Source organism: Saimiri boliviensis, chromosome 7 (genome assembly GCF_048565385.1).
Source record: "Saimiri boliviensis isolate mSaiBol1 chromosome 7, mSaiBol1.pri, whole genome shotgun sequence".
In the NCBI taxonomy this organism is placed as follows: Eukaryota; Metazoa; Chordata; class Mammalia; order Primates; family Cebidae; genus Saimiri; species Saimiri boliviensis.
This window is the reverse complement of record NC_133455.1, coordinates 92,839,122-92,864,747: the sequence shown is the minus strand read 5'-3', so window position 1 is coordinate 92,864,747 and position 25,626 is coordinate 92,839,122. Positions and strand designations below refer to the sequence as shown.

General features: G+C 43.1%; 1 long non-coding RNA gene across 1 annotated transcript; it reads right to left on the bottom strand.

Annotated features, from left to right (window-relative positions):
- Nucleotides 1–2,515: 2,515 nt before the first annotated feature.
- LOC104651151 (uncharacterized) lies at nucleotides 2,516–25,610 on the bottom strand. The gene is made up of 3 exons (XR_012518518.1): nucleotides 25,005–25,610; nucleotides 10,149–24,895; nucleotides 2,516–4,980 (listed from the first exon to the last, which is right to left on the bottom strand). It is a non-coding gene; the product is annotated as an uncharacterized LOC104651151 (long non-coding RNA).
- Between the last annotated feature and the right edge of the window lie 16 nt (nucleotides 25,611–25,626).

Below are 25,626 nucleotides of genomic sequence, written 5' to 3'. Positions count from 1 at the left end.
TCATTTGGATTTTCCTCTTGGGCCCGAGAGCTATTTAACTCAAGATATTTTACTTCTAAATATGTAGGCGCTTTGGTTTCCTCCTTATATTATTGACTTCTAGTTGTATTGCCTTGGTACTAGAGAAGGTTGTCTGTACTTGTTTTTGTTTTTGTTTTGAGATGGAGTCTCACTCTTGTTGCCCAAGCTGGAGTGCAATGGTGCAGTCTCAGCTCACCACAACCTCCGCCTCCTGGATTCAAGCGATTCTCCTGCCTCAGCCTCCTAAGTAGCTGGGATTACAGGCACCTGCCACCATGACAGTCTAATTTTTTGTACTTTTAGTAGCAATGGGGTAAGTATGATGTTTTCAAGGCTTATCTGTGTTGTAGCATGTATCAATATTTCATTCCTGGGCTCCTGGCTAAACTCCACTCTCAAGCCTGGCTCCTCAGTCCTAAGTGAGACCAACTGACCCGAATGATTGCTTTTTTGTCCCACCCCCACTCCCCATCCTGTGCCTATAAATACCAGACCAGCTGGCAGAAAAAAAGGAAGAAAAAGAGCAACTCCAGCAGCTAATGCAAGTGGTCGGGATACAAGCTGCTGAGCATCAGGAATACATGCAGCTGAGCATGAGATACTATAGATAGACGCAGCTAACTTCAGGTGGTATGGCTTCAGGGAAGGACCACTTTCTACCCACCCTATCCCCTTTCCAATTCCCCATCCTTCTGAGAGCCACTTTTATCACCCAATAAAATTCCCCACATACACTACCCTTCAAAAAGTTCTAGTGACCTGATTCTTCCTGGACACTGAATAAGAACTTGAGTATTAAGAAAGGCAGGTGCAGAAGGCTGTCACCCTGAGCTTAGCCATCCATGGACTGCAGGCTGAGTGAAACAAGTCACTCCAGTTCTTGCCCATGAAGTGGGTCAAGGTCAAGGGAACAATCCTGTCTCATTCTCATCCTATCTTACGTATCTTTTAATCTTTTTTTCATATTTTCCATTTCCTTGTTTCTCCCCGCTCATTCTGGATCAGTTATCTAGATTTATTTTCTGGTTTACAGATTCTCACTTTAGTTATCTCATCTGCTAGTTCATTCTTCCACTGATTTCTTACTACCAACTCCCCATCCCCCTGACCCCAATTTTTTTTTGGGGGGGATGAATCTCACTCTGCGGCGGCCCAGGCTGGGGTGTAATGGCTCGATCTCGACTCACTGCAACCACCACCTTTTGGATTCAAGTGATTCTCCTGCCTCAGCCTCCCAAGCAGCAAAGATTATAGGCACACACTGCCACACCTGACTAGTGTTTGTCTTTTTAGTAGAGATGAGATTTCACCATGTTGGCCAGGCTGGTCTCAAACTCTGGACCTCAAATGATCTACCCTTCAGCCTCCCAAAGTGGTGAAAATGTTACAGAATATTCAGGAGACAGGAAAGGCCAGTAAGTGAAACAGGAGGATTTTATTAAGGTGGCCACTGGGTCAGCGTTTCATCCCAAGGCTGAGCACCTAACAAAGAAAGGGCTTGACTTTTTATACATCCAGGATGACATAGTAGCTAACAGGTTTACAGAAGCCAGAACAAAGAACAGTTAATTTGTAAAATAGCATTTTGAGAAAGATATTGCACATTCTTTTCATGTTATCTTGCCCTGTGACCTTGCAGCTGGTCTGCAAGAAAAACAGGAATCTTGAGATGCCTGGGAACTTTGCTGAGAAAGTGGGGAAAATAGATAAGGTTTTACAGGGAGTTAATTTCAAGTAGAGCTGGAGGTTAGGTTTTATATTGAACACAACACAGTAAACTTTATTATATAGCAACTACAAATTATTAGATTTTGTTTTTACTATTATTGATATTATTTAATTTTCGTCTTCAGAATTACAGGCATGTGCCACCACGTTCGGCTAATTTTTGTATTTTCAGTAAAGATGGGGTATTCGGCTGGGCACGGTGGCTCAAGCCTGTAATCCCAGCACTTTGGGAGGCCGAGGTGGGTGGATCACGAGGTCAAGAGATCGAGACCATCCTGGTCAACATGGTGAAACCCCGTCTCTACTAAAAATACAAAAAATTAGCTGGGCATGGTGGCGCGTGCCTGTAATCCCAGCTACTCAGGAGGCTGAGACAGGAGAATTGCCTGAACCCAGGAGGCGGAGGTTGCGGTGAGCCGAGATCGCGCCATTGCACTCCAGCCTGGGAAACAAGAGTGAAACCCCGTCTCAAAAAAAAAAAAAAAAAAAAAAGATGGGGTTTTGCCATGTTGTCTGGGCTGGTCTTAAACTCCTGATCTCAAAGGATTCACATGCCTCAGGTTCCCAATGTGCTGGGATTACAGGTATGAGCCACCCCATCATATTTTTAATTCCAGGTTCTTTTTGGATTGTTTCCAAAATGTTTCTGTTCGTTCCTATTTCTAGTTGAAGGTTCACTTTTTAAATTATTTCTTTAAATACTTCATACACAGCTGTTTCATGTCTTATATATGTAATTATAATTCTAATACTTGAAATATTTTCAATAGGTTATAGTTACTAATAATTGATTATCTTCCTATCCTAGCCCCCAGGTGAGATGCCCACAGATTGATGAACGTGTTCCTTAAGTAATGCAGACCTCCTTGGTATCCTCCAGAAGTTGGATCAGTCAAGGAGCGCAAGCTGTTTCAATCACTGGGGAGCTCACCTCGCACACACTTTTCTGTTAAACTCTAGGTAAAATGATAAACTCTAGGCGTAAATGATAGCACATCACTGTTCCCTAGTTTGCTTTTCTACAATTGCTTATTGTTTAGGAGTTATGTAACAGGCAGTCACAAGCACTATTGTGAAACCTGAGACTGATCTCTGAGATATTTTTCAGACTTTGCCTTCAGGTGAATCAACTGACACCAGCTTGAACTGCGACAGCAACAAAGAAACTCACTCAATTGGTCCTCTGACCACTTCCCTGCAGGAAATGACTCAGCACATGAAGATGGTTTCAACACTCCTATGATTTCATCCCCAGCCAATCCACAACATCCATTTCCTAATGCCCTGCCTGCCAAATCATCATTAAAAACTCTAGCCTCGGCTGGGCGTGGTGGCTTATGCCTGTGAAACCCCATCTCTACTAAAAATACAAAAAAATTAGCTGAGCGTGATAGCACACGCCTGTAGTCCCAACTACTCAGGAGGCTGAGGCAGGAGAATTGCTTGAACCCAGGAGGCTGAGACTGCAGTGAGCTGAGATCACACCACTGCACTACAGCCTGGGTGACAGTGTGAGACTCTGTCTCAAAAAAAAAAAGAAAAAAAAAAACCAAAAAACCAACCAACCAGACAAATAAACAAAAAAAAAACATCTAGCCCCTGAATTCTTGGCAAGGTGGATTTGGGAAATATATCCGGTCCTCCTCACTCCATTGCCTTGCAATAATTAAACTCTTTCTCTGCTGCAACTCCTGCTGGTTTAGTGTTTTGGTTTTATCTGTGCAGTAGGCAAGAACCAGTCAGGTGGTTACAATTCTGCTTATTACTTTTGAGTGATTTCCCCTACAAAAATGAAAAATACTAACGTTGAGCTACCACATTCAAATTTTAAGGCCTTCTACATTCTTAGTGATAATGTTATTTTTGAAGATAACATATTTCAAAGTACAATAGCTTTGAAGTATATTTGTATTTTGAAGATACAAGTACTTGAAAAATTGAGTCTCCACTAACATTGATTTACCAGGTAAAACTCATCTTGGTTTAAAATATATTCACAGGCTGCGCGTGGTGGCTCACCCCTGTAATCCAAGCACTTTGGAGGCCAAGGTGGGTGGATCACCTGAGGTCGGGAGTTCAAGACCAGCCTGACCAACATGGTGAAACCCTGTCTTAAAAAAAAAAAAAAGAGGGCCGGGCACGGTGGCTCAAGCCTGTAATCCCAGCACTTTGGGAGGCTGAGGCTGGTGGATCACAAGGTCAAGAGATCGAGACCATCCTGGTCAACATGGTGAAACCCCATCTCTACTAAAAATACAAAAAATCAGCTGGGCATGGTGGCGCGTGCCTGTAATCCCAGCTACTCAGGAGGCTGAGGCAGGAGAATTGCCTGAACCCAGGAAGCGGAGGTTGCGGTGAGCCGAGATTGCGCCATTGCACTCCAGCCTGGGTAACAGGAGCGAAACTCTGTCTCAAAAAAAAAAAAAAAAAAGAAAGAAAGAAAAAGAAAAGAAAAAAAAATATTTTCACAACACTTTGATTTTTCACATGGTTACCACTGTGTACTTATATCTCCTATGTTTAAAAATGTTATTGGCCAGGTGCAGTGGCTCACGCCTGTAATCCCAACACCTTGGGAGGCTGAGGCAGGCAAATCACAAGGTCAGGAGATTGAGACTATCCTGGTCAATGTGGGGAAACCCAGTTTCTACTACAATACAAAAAATTAGCCAGGTGTGGTGGTGCATGCCTATAGTCCCAGCTACTTGGGAGGCTGAGGTAGGGGAATCACTTGAGCCGGGGAGGCGCAGATTTCAGTCAGCTAAGATTGTGCCACTGCACTCCAGCCTGGCAACAAAGTGAGACTTTGCCTCAAAAAATAAGTAAGAAAACAAACAAACAAACAAAAATAAATAAATAAATAAAAATAAAAAATAAGTAAATAAATAAATGTCATTGAGGACTTTGAAAGTGTTTCACTAAACCAAAACATAGTGATGAAAATCATAATGTGGGCTGGGCTCAGTGGCCTACGCCTGTAATCCCAGCACTTTGGAGGCCAAGACGGGCGCATCACTTGAGGTCAGGAGTTCCAGACCAGCCTGACCAACATGGAGAAACCCCGTCTCTACTAAAAATACAAAATTAGCTAGGTGTGGTGGTACATGCCTGTAATCCCATCTACTCAGGAGGCTGAGGCAGGAGAATCGCTTGAATCCAGGAGGCGAAGGTGGTGGTGAGCCTAGATCATGCCATTGTACTCCAGCCTGGGCAACAAGAGTGAAACTCCATCTCAAAAATAGAAAAAAAAAATCGTTATGTGAGTATTAAAGTTCAGAATGTTATACATATAAAAAAAATTAACGGCGGGTGTGGTGGCTCATGCCTGTAATCCCAGCATTTTGGAAGGCCGAGGCAGGCGGATCATGGGATCAGGAGTTCAAGATCAGCCTGGCCAAGATGCTGAAAAATACAAAAAAATTAGCTGGGCATGGTGGCATGCACCTGTAGTCCCAGCTACTCAGGAGGCTGAGGCAGAATAATCTGCCTGAACCCTGGAGGCAGAGGTTGCAGTGAGCCAAGATTGCGCCACTGCACTCCAGTCTGGGCAACAGAGATAGACTCTATCTCAAAAAAAAAAAAAAAAAAATTAATAAGAGCCCTATTTTAGTTAAGGAATAGGTGAATATGATAATTTTATAGAAACAAGTAAAAAATAAAAATATGAAAAGAAGTATGAAAGTGGGTATCTGAAAATGAGCAATCCAGCTAGTCTTTTTTTTCATACCATGTTTATCTTCTAAGTAAGTTTGTCAAGTTTTGGCATGAAGTTAATGATGCTTTCATTTTGATTTCTAACAAAATGCTGTGCTCTGGTAAACGAATTAAATTCTCCATTTCTAGAACAAAACAAGAGTAAAAAAAAAAATTCTTTCGCTAACATCAGAAAGAGGCCAAAACTACAGCTATCCATCAGATTTGCATTTCTTATATCCTAAAATAGTTCTCACCGCTGTCAAAAGGTTTGTAAAAACCTGATGTGAAATTATTGAAAATACTCTCAGAGAGAAAGCAAAACACACAGCTACTGGCAAATTACATTGTCAAGTGACTCATCTGACATTGTGTAACATCAATAGCATTCATTATGAAAGAGGAATTACTGTCTGTGTGCATGCTAGCAAATATCCCGTTCAGAACTGGATGAAGCCACCCACACTTGCCATCTGCCACAAAACATCCCCTGTCAAGCTTGCCAACCATCTTTATCTTGCCAAATCTAATGATTAGTTGTCTGTCCAAATTACAGTTAATTTCTCAGTAGTAGTTGACCATTACTTTCTTTTTGAAACACTTTCTTCTGGAAGTTCTCCTCGAGGCCATACTGTTTAGCCTCTTTATCACTGGCTGCTCCTTCTCAATTTCCTTGCTAGTACCTTCCCCTTTTTTCCTCCTCTTCTTATAAATATTAGGATTCTCTAGAGCTGGGTCCTCGATGCTCTTCTGTTTTCTGTGTACACTCTTTCCTTATTTAATCTCAATCAGTTCCATAGCTTTATGACAAGCATGTTACAGATTCCCAAATATCTAGAGCCCTGTTTTCTTCCCTGAACTCTAAATTCATATATCATTCGCTTTATTTTTATTATTATTATTATAGATGAGGTCTCATTATGTTGTCCAGGCTGGAGTGCAGTGGCTATTCACAGGTGTGATTGTAGCATGCTGCAGTCTTGAACTCCTGGACTCCAGTAATCCTCCTGCCTCAGCCTCCTAAGAATAGATGTGACTACAGGTGCATGCCATCACATCTGGCTAATTTTTAAATTTTTTGTGGAGATCGGGTCTCACTATTTTGCCCAGGCTGGTCTCAAACTCCTGGGATCAAGTAATCCTCCTACCTAAGCCTGAGTGGCTGGGATTACATCCATGTTCCACCACACCAGGCTCCAACTGCGTTTTGACTTCTCCACTTGGATGTTTAAAATGCTTCTCAAATTTAACATGCCCTAGAGGTAAGTTTGTGTCTCCCCGCAAAACTTGCTCTTTTTGCATTCATTGCTGTCTTAGTTAATGGTACCACCATCCATACTGTTACTTTAGCCAGAAACCCATGAAACATCCCAAATGGTCTTTCTGATTTTCTCTTTGTTTCACAACTTATTCTCCACAGGCAGGATACTCTAAACAGTACCCAAAGCCATTGTCTCTTATACTTTTCAATCTATAAAATATACATACATAAGAGTCTATAAAATATATTATAAAGTAAATATCCATGTATCCAAACACACAGGTTCAGAACTGGAACACAATAATGTTGGGCACTCTACATCACAACATATACAAAAATTAACTCAAAATGTACCAAAGATTTAAATGTAAGAGCTAAAACCATAAAACTCTTCAAAGAAATCATAGGTGTAAATTTTTGTGTCCATGGATTTAGCATGGAATTGTTAAATATGACATCCAAAGCACAAGCAATCAAAAGAAAAAAAAAAATAGATACGTTGGACTTCAACAAAATTAAAAATTTTTGTGCTTCATAGAAATGGAACACTTTCAGGACATCACAAGACCTCTCCCTGTTCACATTTCCTCCCTTTCTGCAAAGATAAATGCAGTTCCTTGTGTGCATGTATTTGTGTGTGTGTGATGATCACTCTCTTGCTTTAGTTTTATCTCATACTTATCATATCCATAAGCAATATCACCAATATTACAACCTAAACAACATAGGTTTTACCCATCTTTAAGATATAAAAATGAAATCTCACTGTGGTTTTTTTTTTTTTTTTTTTTTGGTGACTTGCTTCTTTTTGGCTCCATATAATGTTTGTGAGCTTAATCTGTCCTCATGCATATCGCTGTAGCTCTGTATAGAATTTCACCTATCGTAATTAATATCATAATTTATTATACTCCTTAATGGACTTTGGGGTGTTTTAAATTATTATTAGTGCTACAATAAACACTCTGATACATGCTTCCTGGCATTCACATGCAAGAGTTTCTCTAAAATACATACCTAGGAGGATGTAGACATTGGACTGTCTAATAAACCTGAAGATGCACATCCTTTCTTTTGCAAAATGGTTATAACCAGTTTAACATTCTAACTACCAAAGGGTGAGTTTCCATTGGTATTGGCAAAGTTCCTTGATAATGTCAAATTATTTTTCCTACTTTTACCAACCTAGTGGCTTGTACAGTTTTTGGGGGAGTATTTTTGCAGATGGAGTCTTGCTGTGTTGCCCAAGCTGAAGTGCAGTAGCTATTAACAGGCACAAACATATTGCACCATAGCTTCAGCTCCTGGGCTCAAGCAATCCTCCTGCCTCAGCCTCTAGAGTAGTTGGGATTACAGGCGCCTGTTACTGCACCTAGCTTTCATACAAATTTTAACATGTGGAAGTTTGCATATGTATTTCCCTGGTTGATTAGCAAGACAGAACATTTTTTCATATATCTACCGACCATTTAGATTTCCTTTTTTGGGGGAGATTCCTGCTTAAGTGTTTTGCTGATTTTCCAATTATAGTGTGTGTGTGTGTGTGTGTGTGTGTGTGTGTGTGTATCACATTGATTTGTAGTACCTTTTAAAATCTAGGTATATATCCTCTTCAGTTACTTGTGTTATATATATTTTCCCCAAAATTAATCTATTAAAAATGCACATCAGATCCCGTCATGTCCTTGTTCAGAGCAACCCTCCAACATCCTCCCAATTGCACTTAGCTGTAACTAAATCTCTATGATTCTCAAGGCCCTATGTGATCTAGTCTCTGCCTACCTGTCTGTCTTTATCTCCTTCTCTAAGCTGCAGCAACACTGGCCTTCTTTTCCTTCCTCAATTATGTGTGTGAGACAGACTTGCACTCCCGCTTTTGCACAGCTTTGGACAAGTGCCAGTTCTTAGTGAATGCTCTGTTGTACTTCCGCACTTCCGCAGGAAGTGGAAAGGCCCAGCTGCGATGTGCATAACCTAGCTCTGATAAAATGTTTTCTTGCAGTTGTGCAAAACCAGGAAAAAAAAAAAAAACACAACAAAAATAACCGCAACCATAAAAGGAGAAGAGAAAATTGGGTAACATCTATTGCTAAGGCTTATATCCAGTGGAAAATCACCAGGTTAAGTAGTAGACCAGATGTCACACATAAGGAGAATTATTAAGTATAGAAGAAGCCCTATAAGCTGGGTGCAGTGGCTCACACCTATAATCTCAACACTCTGGGAGGCTGAGGCAGGAGAATCACTTAAGGCCAGGATTTCAAGACCAGCCTGGGAAATACAGTAAGACCCTATCTCTACAAAAAATTATAATAAATAGAATAAGAAGAAGCCTTTCAGATTAGGCAAAAATCCCACCTAATCCTGGCTGCAGGTCTATTGAAGGCCACACATGCTGAACATCTTGAAGCCTGGGAAAACTACATTCCTCCTTCCCTCCCTCCCTCCCTCCGTCCCTTCCTTCTCTCTTTTTCTTTCTTTCCTTTTTTTTTTTTTTTTGAGACAGGATCTCACTCTGTTGTCCATTGGAGTACAGCAGCGCAATCTTGCCTCACTGCAGCTTTGACACCCCCAGGCTTAAGCCATCCTCCCACCTCAGCCTCCTAAGTAGCTGGGACCACAGGCATGTGCCACCACAGCTGGGTAATTTTCTTTCTTTTTATTTTTTGTAGAGATGGGATTTTAGTGCCCAGGTTGGCATTCTGACTTTTCACGTGAGATAAAAACCTTACTTTTTTCTAGGACACAACCAAACACAGTAATATTTCTGCATTGGAAAGCTTTGCAGTGGAGAGGCTCTTAGTTGGCCCCATGATTCCTGTCTCGCCTTATGTGATCCTTCCCCCTTAGTGTGGTCAGAATCTGTGTCTTGCTTCTAACTGAAAGAAACCGTAGAGATGATGGGATGTATGTGATTGTGTGTACATGACTAGGTCATGTAAGATGGTCGCACCCATCTTTCTCGCCCTTCCCCAGTTTGGCTTTGAGGATGCAGATAGCCACATTAGAGGACTCTGCATGGCAAGAAATATGGGCAGTCTCTCATTGCTGAGGGCAGCCTCCGGCCAACAGCCAACAAAAAACCCTGAAGCCCTCAGTCCTATGACCTCAAGGAACTGAATTCTGCCATGAACATGAGTGAACTTGGAAGTGAGTCCCTCCCCATCTAAACCCGGGTGAGATCGCAGCTGTTGGTGCAGCTTGATTGCAGCCTTGTGAGACCGTAAGTGGAGGACCCAGTCAAGCACGATCAGACTCCCTATCCACGGTAGAGGTGTATTGTTACAAAACAGTGAAACGTTAATAAAGGTAAGGCTATGCACATCTTTTCCCCCTAAATTTAAAAATTTATCAGTAAAAAATTATTTAAAAATATAAATAGGCTAGGTGCAGTGGCTCATGCCTTTAAGCCCAGCACTTTGGGAGGCCAAGGTGGGCAGATTACCTGAGGTCAGGAATTTGAGACCAGCTGGGCCAACATGGTGAAACCTCTTCTCTACTAAAAATACAAAAAATTAGTTGGGCATGGTGGTGGGTGCCTCTAATCCCAGCTACTCAGGAGGCTGAGGCAGGAGAATCTCTTGAATCTGGGAGGCCGAGGTTGCAGTGAGCCGAGATTGCTCCATTGCACTCCAATCTGGGTGACAGAGTGAGACTCCATCTGAAAAAAGCAAACAAACAAAAAATAAATAAATAATTTAAATAACTTCACTCTTCCGTTTCACCTGGTAAATTCCTCACTCCCTTTCCCATTTGTTCATTGATTCCACATTTATCCACTCTACACGCAAGAGTCTGGGCAGCAAATTACAGGAAAACTCTTTGGCTTCAGAGTCTTTGGGCTTTCAAATTGCAGATAAGGGATTGTGGGCTTTTAGCATATAGCCACAGAGTCGCTGGGGAATGGGACAAGACACTATCTGTAAGGGCTTGGAACAAGATTCAGCACACAGTAAGGGTTCAGTAAACAATAGCTGTTGTTGTGATTAGAATTAGAAGTCCTGGGGCAGGTCTCTGCTCTGTTATTCCTTGCAAGTCACTTCCCTTCTCTGGGCCTCAGTTTCCCCATTTTTAATAGGAGGGCCCCTCAGAGAAGCTCTCAAAAAGCGGGTTGAGCTCCTGTCCTGGAGGAGGCTCTGGACTGGGTGCTCAGTGACCTGCAATATGGATTGCTCCTGAGCGAATGGCACATAGTTTGTCAGCAGCCTTGGTCCTGAAGAGGTACGCAACCAGGAAATGGCTTCTCCTCGCCTAACCTCAGGTTCTCTGCTGTCAAATGGGGCCAGAAGGTCACTCCTACCTAAATGCATGAGAAAAGTGGCAGGACAAGGTGTTCTCACTCTGGACTGGGTTTGTTTGTTTTTTTAAAATATTATTTGAGGGGAAGAACAGATGCAAGGGTTTGCCTGGGCTCTCCTATACATACAGAAGAAGCCCTTACACCCTAATCGTAACCCCTATCTCTACCGCAGCACAGAGCAGAGAGGAGTGGCTCCTTGTCTCTGGCCTAGTCTTCTGTGCAATTGGAGTCGGGGCTGCAGGCCTCTACCTGTCCAGACCACCACACCCACCTCTGCAGTCACCATTTCTTTCTTTCTTTCTTTTTTTTTTTTTTTTTTTTTTTTTTGAGATGGAGTCTCACTTTATTGTGCAGGCTGGAGTGCAAGGGCACAATCTCAGCTCACTGCAACCTCTGCCTCCCAAGTTCCAGCAATACTCCTGCCTCAGCCTCCTGAGTAGCTGGAATTATAGCCACATACCACCACTCTCGGCTAATTTTTGTATTTTAAACAGAGACAGGGTCTCAGCATGTTGCCCAGCTTGGTCTGGAACTCCTGACCTCAAATGATTCACGCCCCTTGGCCTCCCAGTGCTGGGATCACAGACCTGAGCCACCACGCCCTGCCTGCATTCCTCATTTCTTATGCAGTAAGGATCTGTATCAGTGTCCCTCTCCCAACTCCCCTACTAGACTGTGTTCACGCCTAGCACCCTACGTGCACCTCAATAAATATGGAATCAATGAACAAATGGGAAGAGGAGTGAAGAGTTTGCCAGATGAACAGGACGGTCAGATGACACTTTCATCCTGGGCATGCACTCAGTTGACAGCCCCAGAGATGTTCAGCAGTGGTCAAATTTGAGTACATTTTGAAGACTGAGCTCAGAAACTCATTGAATGATTAGAGACAAGGAGATAAAGAATGGAAAGAGGCAAATCAAAGCTTTGTTCATTTATTCATTTTCAATTAGTAATTATTGGCTACTGACCAGGTATCAGGTACTGTTTTAGGTGTTTCAGGCAGTGTGGCAAACAAAAGGTCCCCGATTTCAAGGAACTTATATTCTAATTGATGGAGACAAGCAACAAACAAACGAGATATGACAGAGTGTTAACTGCTAAGAGAAAAGTAAAAGAGGGTGATGTAATCAATTTTTAAGTAGAATACATGTGTGTGGTTGAAAACCCAACTCAACATGGGGTGTCTCTTAATATCTGGTAATATGTACCATGATAGCGTTCTAAAATCTTGAAAATTTTGAATTCTGAGAATTGCCTGTCCACATGTGCTTTGGATAAGGCATTATATTACTACCCCCATATTACAGGTGAAAAAACACAATTACTAAGGAATCAATGACTCATTTTAGGCCAATATAAGGATTCAGAAGTGAAGTCAGAAACCAAGCTCTTAGTGACATGCAGGCTCCATGGTTCTGCGATTTAAGAGCCTGTGATGCCAAGATATCAAGTGCTATCACTGTCATCACAGCAATGCAAGATTGAAGGCAACAGAGCCAGGCCCAGAGGTCCTGCAGATGCAATGCTGCTTGCCACCACCATCACCTCCTTCTCGGTCCCTGAAGGGCTTTCCACCTTATGAGGAAGCTAAAGATTCTAGAGGGAGCTAAGGAGAGGCATAGCCTTCGTGGAAGCTACCACCAGGCTCTAACCTGTTTAAAACATGCTGTGATTCACTCCCCAAAGCCCCCTCCATTCTTCACACTGCAGCCCAAATGGTATTGAGGTAGAAGATGGGACTCAATTCTGGACCAGATTGAAGACTGGCTGAAGCAGAGAAGAGGCATAGAAAGCACTTCTCCATAAGACACTCCCACCAGTGACACGACAGTTTACCATTGTTATGGCAACACCTAGAGGTTACCACCACTTTCCATGTCAATGGCCTGGAAATCACCACCCCTTTTCTAGAAAATTCTGAATTACCAGCCCCTTAATTTGCATGTAATTAAATATGACCGCACAACTGCCTCTGAGCTGCTGCTCTCAATACACTGCCTATGAGGTAGCTCCACTCTACAGGAGCTGTCACACTGCCGCATCAGAAAAGTTGTTTTCCAGCTGGGCACGGTGGCTCACACCTGTTATCCCAGCACTTTAGGGAGCCAAGGTGGGCGCATCACTTGAGGTCAGGAGTTTGAGACCAGCCTGGCCAACATGGTACAAAAATTAGCCAGGAATGGTGGTAGGTACCTGTAATCCCAGCTACTCAAGAGGCTGGAACAGGAGTATTGCTGGAACTGAGGAAGGAGACCCAGGCATCTGGGATTCCCTCCCCCTCTGTCACCCACTGTGCAGCTCAATAGAAGAGAGAGCAGGCCAGCTGGTGCCTCCTGAACCTCCTTCCTGAAAATAACACGCTTGGTCTTGGGGAAACTCTCTGGAAGACACTATTTTTACTTAAAACAAGATCAAACCAGAGACCTTTTCACATGTGAGTCCTAAAACGGTAAACCAGAACCCTTTCGTATGTGATTCCTGAAACTGTAAACAAAAACCTTTTCACATGTGAGTCCTAAAACTGTAAACCAGAACCCTTTCGTATGTGATTCCCGAAACTGTAAACAGAGACCTTTTCACATGTGAGTCCTAAAACTGTAAACCAGAACCCTTTCACATGTGATTCCTGAAACTGTAAACAGAGATCTTTTTATATGTGAGTCCTAAACTATAAACCAGAACCCTTTCATGTGTGATTCCTAAAGCTATAAACCTAAGATTGTTCCATGGGTAACATCTAAAGTATAAGCTTATATAAAGGCAGAACCCTCCTTTGTTGAATGAGCTGGGCTTTTGACAAATTACTGCCGGGTCTCCCGGGCGAATAAATTCTTCCCTTCTTTATTCAGTGTTTGAGAGATCCATTTCCCGTGGCTGCTCCTGCTACAGAACTTGGGAGGAAGAGGCTACAGTGAACTGAGATCATGCCACTGCATTACAGCCTGGGTGACAGAGTGAAACCATGTCTCAAAATAAATAAATATGTAAATAAAGATGTTTTCTACTATCAGTTCACCCTTGAATTCTTTCCTGGGCAAAGTCAAGGACCTCCCCAGGACAAGCCCTAGTTTGGGGGCTCACCTGTCCTGCGTGGGTATTATTCCTCTTCTTTAAAACTTCAATACTGTCATTCTGAATAAGATTCAAAGTCAGAGAGAGAGAGAGAAAGAGAGAGAGAGTGAGTGTGTGTTGCTTCTTCATAGCTGTCATGCATCAAAGTCAGTTTGGTTTTTTGTTGTTGCAATTTTTTTTTAGAGATAGGGTCTTTCAGCTGGGTGTGGTGGCTCACGCCTGTAATCCAAGCACTTTGGAGGCCAAGGCGGGCGGATCACCTGAGGTTGGGAGTTCAAGACCAGCCTGACCAACAAGGTGAAACGCGGTCTATTAAAAAAAAAAAAAAAAAATGGAGAGAGATAGGGTCTTTCTCTACTCTGTCAAAGACTTCAGGAAGAAAAAAGAAAAGAAAAAGAGAGTCTTACTCACTCTGTTGCCTAGGCTGCATGATCATAACTCACAGCAGCCTCAAACTCCTGGGCCCCAGGGATCCTCCCACCTCAGCCACGATTATAAGCATGAGCAACCTGACTCAAAGACATGCCTGACTCAAAGACAGTTTGTTTGGGATTTTGTCTTTTTTTTTTTTTTTTTTTAAGAAACAGAGTCTGGCTCTGTTGCCTAGGCTGGAGTGCAGTGGCACCATCTTGGCTCTCTGCAACCTCTGCCTCTGAGATTCAAGAGATTCTTGTGTCTCAGCCTCCTGAGTAGCTGGGATTACAAGCACCCGCCACCATGCCAGGCTAATTTCTGTATTTTTAGTAGAGATGGGGTTTCACCATATTGGCCAGGCTGGTCTCAAACTCCTGACCTCAAGTGATCTGCCCGCCTTGGCCTCCCAAAGTGCTGGGATTACAGGTATGAGCCACCATGACCGGCCAAAAGACAGTTTTTTGATCGTCAAGGTTTTACCTGATTTGGCCCCAGGCTCAGCCAATTCCATTTCCTCCTACTCCCTGCTCCATTCAGCCACACTGACCTCCTGTCCTTCAAATGATATCAAGCACATTTCTACTTCGGTGTCTTTCTCTTCCCTCTCTCTAAATTTCTGCATAGCTGTCTCCTTTTCAATCCTCAGATCTCAGCAAAAGTGTCACAGCCTCAGAGAAGCCTTTCCTGACTTCCTGAGCAAAAGTAAATCTCTCCGTGTCTCTCTCTCTCAAACCCTCCTTCCCATCTTGTTCTTTATAGCTCGTATCTCCAAACTGTTTTGTTTGTGTGCTTTTCTATCTCTCACACTAGAAAGTAAGCTTCTAGAAGACATATTCATGTACTAATTGGTAGATAACAGGTATTAAGCATTGGTTTGAATGAATGTAAGTAATGGAGTTTCAAAGTCTGATTATCTGACAGAAATACCAGGCATTTGATTCCATTGCAAATGACCAGTAATTGTGAGTTAGGAATTATATAACTTTCTAAAAATGAAAATAACAAGTGAAGCGAATTTTTAAAAAGACAGTAGTTTAAGCTGTCATTGCACTGGCTCTCAGCATCTTAGTGAAAGACCACAATTGTCATCCCTCTCACTGTTATGAAACTATGATAATTATGTTGGCTCAGATGAAGCTATTATTACTTTTCAAAATGTATTTGATATTTAATCAGTTTATCAAAAAATCAGTAACCTGTTGATGAGTTACATATTTTCTAATTTCTCTCCTTCTCTACTCTGGGCTCTGAGAAGCTGACTTTTATCAACAGCATAAATGGGGATGCTTTGACCTCTAACTCCTGGTTGGCTGAAGCAATGACAGGCAACAGCAGGACATCAAAAGTGGGATGAAGAATGGAACTTGATCTGAAGTACTAAAACATGAGATGCAAGGAAAAAAAAAAAAAGGAATGGAACTTGAAGAGTATTCCTGTAGCTTCTGGCTGGATCACCACAGGCTGGCTAGCTTGGCATATCAAACTAAAACCGCTTTTGCAAAATTATGACTGAGACAGTGAAAGAGATCTAACTTAATCTACTCCATTTTGCTTCTAATTTCCAAGTTGTCCTTATTCATTCCTGGCCATGGGGTGAACTAACTTTGGGAGAAACTTAGTTTATAGTTTAAAACGAAGATGATAGGACCCTTTCCCAAAGCAGACCTCCTTCTTGCCTGAGGACAATATTGCTTTTGTAGGACTAACATTAGCTGTAAGATTAGAAATTATGGTTTAAGAATCATGGAACTGGAGGCTTCAAGATTTTCTTCATGTATCTCAGTGCTTGAGATACTTTGCAGACTCTGCACTTCATGGATCCTCTGGTACCACCCAGATCGATAAACTGGCTCATCTGATCTTGTGGTCCCTACCCAGGAACTGACTCAGTGCTTTGACTTCCTACGATTTCATTTCTGACCTGACGAATCAGCACTCCCAGTTCACTGGCTTCCCCCGACCCACTAATTTGTCCTTAAAAATTATGCTCCTGGCCAGGTGCAGTGGCTCAATCCTGTAATGACAACACTCAGGAATGCTGAAGTGGGTGGATCACCTGAGGTCAGTTTGAGAGCAGCCTGCCCAACATAGTGAAACCTGTCTCTACTAAAAATACAAAATTAGCCAGGCATGGTGGTGCATGCCTGCAATCTCAGCTACTTGGGAGGCTGAGGCAGGAGACTCACTTGAACCCAGATGGCTGGGTTGCAGTGAGCCAAGACAGCGTGGGTGACAGAACAAGACTGGGTGACAGAGCAAGATTCCATCTAAAAACCGAAACAAAAACAAAACTCTGCTCCCCAAATGCTTGGGGAGACTGATTTGAATAATAATAAAACTTCTGTGTCCCACACAGCTGGCTCTGTGTGAATTACTCTTTTCTACTGCAGTTCTTCTATCTTGATGAATGAGTTCTCTCTAGGCCAGGGGCAAGATGTATCCCCTGGGCGGTTACAGATTCAAAGGCCACAGTTCTTTCAGGTGGCTTCGCCTGTGGTCAGTCTGGCAAGGTGCTGGTTTTGCCCTCCAGGGCTAGAAGAGGTAAGGGCTTCCTGCTATTGTAGCTCTACCGTCTGGAACTGCACTTACCCTTGCTCTGCCCTAACTCTGTTCACACCCTTGGGAACAGCTCCTTTATTTGCATCTCCTTGCTTCTCCTGTTTGAACTTGCCCAACTTTTAACCTGCTTGGATCCTGAGTCATTCATTGTATGACTCAGACTCCTGAGAATTTGAAAGTCACAGATCTATGACTAGAAACAAATTAAAACAAGTGTTTGTAGCCAATGGGAAATGTTAACAATGTATAGCAGTCCATGCGCAAGGGCGCTGTTATTTCCAATATGGAGTGTGATATTATAAAACAAGCTATGAAAAGAAACTAAATAAAAAGAGCATGTGTTATTTTCTCAAAGGACACTTCGAGAGTTAAGAATGCTCCTATTTGAAAATAACCTATACATGGTAGGGCAATAAAATAGGGGGTCACCTGGCTTAGCTCCGTTCTGTTCGAGAGAATGCACACATTCATATAAGATACATTTAATCATCTTATATATATTTATTATATTTTAAAACAAGGGTCCACATACCACTCATATATTACATTATGAATTAACAGCATGATTTGAGAAAAGTAATTTTGTTAATTATTTTTATATAACCAATGCAGAGCAACAATGTATCATAACGTTTACTTTATATGGTAGCCATCGTAGGAAGTGGAGGAGGTTCTAAAGTAGGCACAGCAAACAGGAGAAAGGGGAAATATCTTGCCCTTAGCCTAGCCCTGCCAACAAATCACTTAGGACACACTACAAAAGACTTTCATTCCCAATAACTCTGCTTTCCAAGATTAACCATGAATAGCAGGAACCTCCTAAAAGCCTGGACTAAGGGGAAATCCTAAAAGCTTTGCCTCTAGAGATAAGGCACAAAAACAAGAACATCCTGTTTTCCTAACCAAAAACCAGGAACATCTTGTTCTTATCCAATCAGAAAGAACTGCCATATCTGAGCTATAAATATCTGCCATTTCATCTGAGCTATAAGTTCTTATTCTATTTAGCGAGCCACTCTCTGAAAGTCTTTGATTTTCTTGAACTGCAAGTAAAAATGTCTCTCTGTACTTATATTGTCTCTGAACCTTATTTTGGCCAAGGGTTCCTGAATGGATTTTGTGGGGGGAGTCCTGAAGTTGGGTAATCTAGGGCTGGCTTCATGGGTGGGCAAAATGTGCAGTCACACAGGTCCCACCCTGGATTTAGCGCTCTGCTATTACCACCATGAAATTCTTCATCATTTGTTTAAAAAACAAATTACATTGCTGGTTTTGGATGCACCACTGACTTCTGCTGGGTACTCAAATAGAGTAGAAAAAGGATCTTTGACATCTGACAGATCTTTTTATTTAGGAAAGCTCTCACCTTCCTCTACAAAATAGCATGATGCCACAGGTATGTGTGATGCTTATGATATGTATTAGGTTGGTGCAAAAGTAATCGAGTTTTTTTTTTTTTTTTTTTGCAATTTAAAAGTAATGACAAAGTCCACAATTAACTTTTGCACCAACCTATATTTACCATGTTTGATACCTAAAAGTTCTATAAACAATAGTTCTGAACTGTCCTACTTTGAAGTACATCTATACCCTTGAGCAATACTTTTCTCAGTAGGAGTCTGAACAGAAGCAGCATTCATTTCATTTAGCTTTTGCTTTTGTTTTTAGAGACAGGGTCTGCTCTGTTGCCCAGGCTGGAGTGCAGCGGTGTGATCATGGCTCACTGCAGGTTCAATCTCTCACGCTCAAGCCATCTTCCAACCTCAGCCTCCCACATGGCTGGGACTACAGGCATGAGCCACCTCATCTGGCCTCAATAAGTTTTTGAGTGACTGAGAGCTGAGCTCCTGCTGTGTTCACTTCTTCATTCCCAGTCATTCCTCTCGTTAAAATCAGGCTGCATTCTCCTCCACCACCACTTCAATGACCATTTATGACTTTCTTACTGTTAAATCACTTTCAAGTCTTCCCTTACTTGACCTCTCTACAGCATGTGGCAATCTCATCACTTGTTTATCTTCTGCAGTACCCCGCATCCTGTTTTCTCCCACCTCTTTAGCTACTTGTTCTGTGTCAATTACTAGTCAACAAATGCTCACTCTCTTGGAGGACTTTTTTTTTTTCCCCTACTGAGACAGAGTCTTGCTCTTGTTGCCCAGGCTGGAGTACAGTGGTGTGATTTGGGCTCACTGTAACCTCCGCCTCCTGGGTTCAAGCGATTCTCCTGCCTCAGCCACCCAAGTAGCTGGGATTACAAGCATGTGCCACCACACCCGGCTCATTTTTGTATTTTTAGTAGAGATGGGGTTTCACCATCCTGGCCAGGCTGGTCTTGAACTCCTGTCCTTGTGATCTGCCTGCCTTGGCCTCACATGGTGCTGGGATTACAGGCATGAACCACCTCGACAGGCCTTGGAGGACTTTTTGTTGTTGTTCTCTACACGCACGTGTTAGGTGATCTCATCCATTCCTATATCTTCAATTTCCACCTATATACTGGTGATTCCTGCTACGGATATGTAGCTGTTAGGGTGTTTTGAGAAGCAACAAACAGAAAACTCAACTCCACTGATTTTATTAACAAGAGAAGGAAATGACTGAGTTATGTAAGAGGAAGGATGATGCTCAGGCATGTTCAGTCAGGACCATGGTTTTTCTTCTATAATTCTCATACTCTGCCTTCCTCTAACTTCAAGCTGGCAATGAGAGAGAGAGTGTTGCTTCACAAAGCATTGTTGTAAGATTGAGAAAGCTTTCCCAGAAATTTCCAGCAAAATGTTTTCTTCTTCTTCTTGGCCCCAAACAAGTACTTTCCCCCATGCCTATATTTGAACCAATCCCTGTGGCCGAGGAAATACAGTTTTCCCTCAGTATCTGTGGAAGATTTGTTCTAGGACCCCTACGGATACCGAAGTTCACATATATTCAAGTTTCTTTTTTTTTTATAAAGATGGGGTTTCACCATGATGGCCAGGCTGGTCTTGAACTCCTGACCTCAGGTGATCCACCCACCTCAGCCTCCCAAAGTGCTGGGATTACAGGTGTGAATGGAGCCACCACACCTGGCCATACTTTAAACATCTCTAGATTACCTGTAATACCTAATGCAAGGTAAACAGTTATTATACTGTATTGGTTTTTAAATTCACATTTTTTACCTGAATAGTTTTCTCCATGGCTGGTTAAATCTACAGATGCAGAGCCTGCGGATATGGGGGGGTTGATTGTATCATAATTTCTTGGTTGCTTTAGGCTCAGTAATCCCTGAATCAATCACCAGAGTAATCACTGATTAGCTTTAATCTGGGTCCACCTCTGAAGATGGAGTCAGTTCCCCAAACCATGTGGCTGCTATAAAACCAGGAAGGAATTAAACAAGTATGGCAAGGCAACCACGGTATACATCAGATCTATCTCATCCATGGCAGGAGACCCAAAATAAGAAATCCTTGATACAGTTATGCTAAGCATCTGGGAGGCAGGCTTGGAGATACCAAAGGCACTAAAATCTGCAGGAAATAATTATTAAAAAAACAGTCCTAAGAACTATGATATCATGCAGGCTTACTCAGCATGGACATTTACAATACACTGGCTAGAAATAATTTGGTTATTTTCCACTATGTAATATTTTAAAAAGAAAAGAATAAAAGCAGTCGTGACAACTTCCTTTGTCTCTCTGGAAGCACGTGGGAACCCAAACACTGAACATGTCATAAGACTGGGGCAGTGATCTGCACTTCCCTGATCTTGAAGAATCAGTGCTCACTGGAAAGACCTATATGGACAGCTATACGGCACTCAACAGATAGTGTGCTAACCTACCCTGTGTTAGCCTAACAGACTCCATCTTACTGATAGCCAGACAGACTCCATCTTAACCTCTGCCTCACCCCTACCGCCATTTCTCCCTTGAGTGCATATCTGGGTTCACACAGTGACATGAGTCATGTTGTACTTAGAACCATAGAAACATATAACGATTGTAAACATATCCTGCTTAACAAGCCACCTTGCTATTGTGAACACCCCTTGATTAATTATACGGAAAGTACCAATGCCCCCCTTGGTAACCAGCAATCATGGGAACCACTTGTGTATACCCTCCTTAGTTAATCAAGAATCATAGGAGCCTCCTCCCCTACTCCCCTAACCTGAGTATTCTGCTTCTATAAAATTCTGCTTCAGCTAGGCTCCCCCTCCCCTACCTAAATCAAGGTATAAAGGGAAATCAAGCCCTTTCCTCGGGAAGGAGAGATTTTGAGTGTGAGCTGACTCTTGGTCGCCAGCAATAAAGGACTCATTATTCAAACTCAGAGTGTGGCCCTTTCCATCTAACTCACTTGGTTATAAAAATAGGAAGCACCATGAGGTCCTGCCCTAATCTGCTCTGTTAAGGTCTTCCGAGCTCTAATTGGCTCCAGAGCAGCTGAGTATTTGTCCAAAAAATTACTGTACCCATGAGTAAATACCTGTACAGTCTTATCACTGCAATTCAATCTCTTCTTTAAAATCAAACCAGCACCATTTCCAGAACTACAGCTCCAAGCCTGTATTTACATAGACACACCTCAAAATCCACATGTCCAAAATTTAAATAACCTCTCCCCTCTTAAGAATAATAATAATAATAACCTCTCTAATCCTCTTATTTCAACAGATGGCACTATGAGCCACCAAATTATCCAAACCCAAAGCCTAGAAATTAATGTCAACTCTTCACTTTCCCTTACTCCCAACCCCATCCCAATCAACCTTTAAACCCTACAAATTCCACCTCCATTACCTCTTTTGTGTGTGTGTGTGTGACAGAGCAAGACTCTTAACGTGACTCCAAGACGTTTATGTGAACTTCTTCCCTTTACCAGTAAAATCTTGCCCCTACTCTTCCCTTCTGCAGACCAGTGGCTTGCATAGCTATACATCTTGGATTAGAATTCTTTTTACTTACTCCAAAAGAAACTCAGCATCTTTAGAGAAACCCTTCTCTGTTGTCTTTTAGCTTCACAGTGCCAAACAATAAATATTTTAGAGGAAGACTCTATCACACACACACACACACACACACACACACACACACACACACCCAGAGGTAGCGCAGTGGCATGGTCTTGGCTCACTGCAACCTCCGACTCCCAGGTTCAAGTGATTCTCCTGCCTCAGACTCCCAAGTAGCTGGAATTACAGACACACACCACCACGGCCAGCTAATTCCGTATTTTTAGTAGAGACAGGATTTCACCATGTTGGCCAGGCTAGTCTCCAACTCCTGACTTCAGGTGATCCACTTGCCTCAGCCTCCCAAAGTTCCTGGGATTACAGGCACAAGCCACCATGCCCAGCCTCCATCACCTCTTGAATCTATCCATTCCACTGCTATTACTTTAGTTTAAGCTATCAACAAAAGTCTCCTGTCTGGGCCAGGCGCACTGGCTTATGCCTGTAATCTCAGGAACTTTGAGGGGTCGAGGCAGGCGAATCACCTGAGGTCAGGAGTTTGAGACCAGCCTGGCCAACAGAGTGAAACCCTGACTCAGTTACTAACAATACAAAAATTAGCCTGGCTTGGTGATGCACGCCTGTAGTCCCAGCTACTCAGGAGGCTGAGGAAAAAGAATTGCTTGAAGTCCCTGCCACTCAGGAGGCTGAGGCAGGAGAATCACTTGATCCCAGGAGGCGGAGGTTGCGGTGAGCCGAGATCACTCCACTGCACTCCAGCCTGGAAGACGGAGCGAGACTCTGTCCCCCCCCACAAAAAAAAAAAAGTATTCTATCTAGTCACCCAGCCTCCACCTGTGAACAGCCCATTTACCATATAACAGCTATTGTTATCTTTCTAAAACACGTCTTTCCTATGCATGCCCTGTCTTTGCTTAAAATCCATCAATGACTCTGCCCAAAGTTCTATAGAAAAAGCCTAAACTGTTTAACATTTAGGCCATCAGGTTGCATCTTAGCTTTCTAGATCAGGAGAGGGCACATGGGCAAATGGCTCAAAGGTCAAATCCAGTCCACTGCCTGTATTTGTACAACAACTTAAGGATGGCTTTTACATTTTTCAGTGGCTGAAAAAGATCAAAAGATGAGTATTTCATGACAGTTGAAAATTACATAAAATTCAAACTTCAGTGTTTAGGATAAGGTCTTATTGGAACACAGCCCCACCCACTCATACTGTCTTTGGCTGATTTTAAGCTACAAGTTGAATAGCTGTGACCAAGCAGCATGGCCCACAAAACCTAAAATATTTATTGTGGCACTGTGAAGCTAAAAGACAACAGAGAAGGGTTTCTCCAAATATACTGAGTTTCTTTTGGAGTAAGTAAAAAGAATTCTAATCCAAGATGTATAGCTATGCAAGCCACTGGTCTGCAGAAGGGAAGAGTAGGGGCAAGATTTTACTGGTAAAGGGAAGAAGTTCACATAAATGTCTTGAAAACAAAGTCCATTGGTTCCCGAGGCTCAAATAAAGAACCGCAGTTCGTTCATTGGTGGAGGTGCTGCTGCTGCGCCAAACGTCCTTTTGACAGTAGCTTATCTGAAGTGCTGCAGTTTAGCAATAAATGATGCCATAGAAATGTGTGTTTATTTGCAAAGTGAGCTAGTTGTGCAAAGCATGAAAGACGTGAAGAAATTGTTGCGTGTTTTTTGGTTTATGTTTTTAAGTCCTTGAAACTTTTTTTTTTTTTTTTTTTTTTGGAGATGGAGTCTTGCTCTGTCACTGTTGCCCAGGCTGGAGTGCAGTGGCGCCATCTCGGCTCACTGCAACCTCTGCCTCCTGGGTTCAAGCGATTCTCCTGCCTCTGCCTCCTCAGTAGCTGGGATTACAGGAGCCTGCCACCACACCCCGCTATTTTTTTAATTTTTAGTAGAGATAGGGTTTCACCATGTTGGTCAGGCGGGTCTGGAGCTCTCCTGACTTTGTGATTCGCCCGCCTGGGCCTCCCAAAGTGCTGGGATTACAGGCCGCCGGCCTTGTATAGTTCTTATCTCAGACAGACGTGCTTAAGTTCCCCTCCTGCAAGACGGGTTGCTTCACCAGGGAGGCCGAACACACCCACCTCTGCACTCAGCACCTGACTCTGCACCCAGCTCCCGGCTCTGCACTGGGCACCCGGCTCTGCACTCGGCACCTAGCTCTGTGCATGGCTTACCCGGAAGGCTCAGGCTAATACAAACCTGGCTGGCCCCTGTACTAGAAAAACCCGCCCAACAACAGCCAACCAATAGCGGCCCGCCCCATCCCAATCCCGCTCCCCTGGAGCCAATCAGAGCACCCAGCTGTTGCCGGTTCCCCATAGCCACAAAAACCCAATGCCCCAGAAAGTCAGCGGGACTTCTCTGGCCCCCTTTCCCTGGACCATCGAAACTCGCCCTCGCCCGGGAGCTGAATAAATTGGCATTTAATTTTCTTATACTGGCCTGTTTCCTCATTTTAAACTCGGCAATAACCCTTAAACCTCCTTCACAGTCTCTGGGCTCCAATTTGTCTAGATCTGACAATAGTTTCTCCTAGAATCCGCAATTTTCGGAGCAAGTGGTAACCCCTACCCTACACTCAGTCGATCACTCGCCGGTGTAACCATCCCAAACGATCTGCAGACCACCCTTTTCGCTCTGATCTGTACTCCCTCAACCACGGGTGCTTCTATAGAACCAACCCCATCTAAGCATTTAACAATTATTCTAATTACCCTTTTACTTGTCTGACGCAAGTGTTCGCCACTCAATCCTCAGCACCCAGCACGATCCCTGGCCCTCATTCAGCGCTTAATAAATGCATGTTGATTGAATGCGCAGCAGCCGACACAGGCGAACAGGAGTGGGTTCCAATTTTCGAGGAGCTTAAAAAAGAAACCCAGCATATAAACAACAGATTAATCTACAAAGAATAAAACAAAAACACTAAAACGCAGCAAGTACTCTGCAGCAGAACCAAAGAGAAAATTCCACCTGTGGAAAGGTGCCCTTTCTTTAGGATGCTTCCTAATTTGGATACAGGTTCCCTCCTCCTTCATGACGAAATTCTGAGCGAGGTTACTTTTTGGCACGCAGTGTCCTCATCTGTAAAATAGGCTAATTCTGACTTAACCGGATTATAATGAATATGGTTAATTTTTAAAAATACGGTTAATTGTTGAACTCAGGTATAGAAAGCACGTAGCTCAGTGGACGCTTCCTAGAAAGTGCTCAGTAAATTCGGATCCTCGAAAACGCTCCGTTTGATGTTAACTGAGTCCGTATCCACGCGGGTTTCCAGCGTGCATCGCCAACGGTGTGGCCTAGCGTCCACCGCAACCTTTCAGTAAGAGCTGCGACCTCTCGGCGCTCCCTTCGCCACAGAAGCGTTTTCGGCTCGTGGCGTCGCGGCAGGGCTTCGTGCTGGGATGAACTCCCGGGAAACTTCCTGCAGCCTAACCCCGGCGGAAGCCAGTGAGGTGAAAGAACTACAACTCCCGTGGGCTGCACCGAGCTTAGGGCCTCTGTATATTTTATCACACCCAGCCTCTTCCGCGCAGCTCTCAGTGGCTCCGCCCCAAAGGGGCTCTCTCCTTTCCTTGTGCAGTCTGAAGCG